At 36.1% G+C, this 1915-nt stretch overlaps 1 pseudogene; it reads left to right on the forward strand.

Moving 5' to 3' along the window:
* Positions 1-641: 641 nt before the first annotated feature.
* Positions 642-989, forward strand: LOC103091559 (40S ribosomal protein S26 pseudogene; annotated as a pseudogene).
* Positions 990-1915: the final 926 nt, after the last annotated feature.

The raw sequence follows: 1915 nt of genomic DNA on the forward strand, positions 1-1915 counted from the left end.
GTCTTACCATTTATTTTTCCCTGTGAAAATACCAAGTGACAATGTATTTAAAACACAGATTTTAATTATATAATGGAAGCCTTACCTCATTATTTTCAAACAATAGTAGGTAGTTTTCTGACGTTTTTTCATTTTTTAGAAATATAATAATAATAATGGTAATGGATGAGGCCAAAATTAAACATAATTTAATATGGAAAAGAAGATATTCATTACTAATCAATCAGTATCTTTGAGATCCCATTGCATGCAAAGCTGTATATGGAGAAACACTTTGAATTATGCAACATATATATCATTTTAAGCTAGAATATATAGAACATTTGATGACCTCTTTTACCTTAACTGCCTAACATCCGTTTTCTCATAAATACTACTTTCTTTTGGATTCTCTGTCTCAAACAGTTTAATGTTGGTGTCCTTCCTTTATAATTGTTCATATCTTCCTGTGTCATTTCCCAGTGGTTACTAAATGGGCATGCTACAGTTCCTGTAAGTTTTGTGGATGGCAGTAGGCATTCTTAATACCCAGGAGAAATTAGAGAGCCCTGTAGAGAATTATCCAGCAATTAACCTTCATAGTCATGAATAAATAATTTAAAAAAGAGAAATAGCTCCTCTGTCGCCTCCTCGCTTCCAAGATGACCAAGAAAAGAAGGAACAATGGTCGTGCCAAAAAGGGCCGTGGCCACGTGCAGCCTATTCGCTGTACCAACTGTGCCCGTTGCGTGCCCTAGGATAAGGCTATTAAGAAGTTCGTCATTCGGAACATCGTAGAGGCCACAGCCTTTAGGGACATTTCCGAAGCGATTGTTTTCAATGCCTATGTGCTTCCCAAGCTGTATGTGAAACTGCATTACTGCGTGAGTTGTGCCATTCACAGCAAGGTAGTCAGGAATCGTTCTCGGAAAGCCCGGAAGGACCGAACAACTCCATCCTGATTTAAACCTGCAGGTGCAGCCCCGCGACCTTCACCAAAGCCCATGTAAGGAGCTAAGTCCTTAAAGACTAAAGAAATACTGTTCCCTGGAAAGACAATGAAGTGGAAATTATACTTTAAAAAAAAAGAGAAATAAGCCAATGTATTTTTTTAATGAGCCAAAAAAAATTCTCACTTTGACAATTATACCAAAAAAATTACTTAAGGAATAATTTATCAATTTTAGAAAAATAGTTTTTAAAGTTAGTAAATTCTATAGGAGATATGTAGAGCGTAATGTGCTAAGAAAATATTTAGGTAAGGAGAAATAAGTATATAAAATTTTAAATCAACGTGAAGTTATATGACTGAGTGGTTGGGGAGAAAATAGAAAATATCAAAGCTTGCTTGTGTCATATGAGTGGTACAATTTAAATTGTATAGTGTAATAAGATAGAATCTTTTAGGACTGAAATGATTGGATAAGGCTTTTGTCAAAGAAGTGATATTTGATGGGTCTGAACAGTTTGATAGACATTTGATAAGCAGAGATATAAGACAATGGGGCTGCAATCAGAGGTAAAAATATAGCAAAGGCAAAAAGCCTAGGGCAGGTTGGTTTCTACAAAAGACTATCCTGGTTAATGGTTGGAAAAAAGAACATGGTGGTGGGGGTCAGGAATTAGAGAAATGTTTCAACCTTAGAAAATTTTTGTATGCATGCATGACTATTGTTTCAATCTGATAGGACATAAATCACAGATGCAACAGGTTAGACTGCAAGGAAGGGAAATGGACCAAAAAAGAAAATTGCTCACAAACTTAAGAGGAATCTTAGACCACACTGACCTGCACGTTTCTTCTTTGCCTCCAGACTAAGCCTTACCTCCCAAGACTCCTCACGATCATTTATTTCAATCCACCTGGACTAGTCATTCTGTTCCCTGAAAAATTACAAAGTTTTCCTGCCTCTGCATTTTCTATAATAGTCTATCC

Source organism: Lipotes vexillifer, unplaced genomic scaffold (genome assembly GCF_000442215.2).
Source record: "Lipotes vexillifer unplaced genomic scaffold, Lipotes_vexillifer_v1.1 scaffold599, whole genome shotgun sequence".
NCBI classification, from domain to species: domain Eukaryota; kingdom Metazoa; phylum Chordata; class Mammalia; order Artiodactyla; family Lipotidae; genus Lipotes; species Lipotes vexillifer.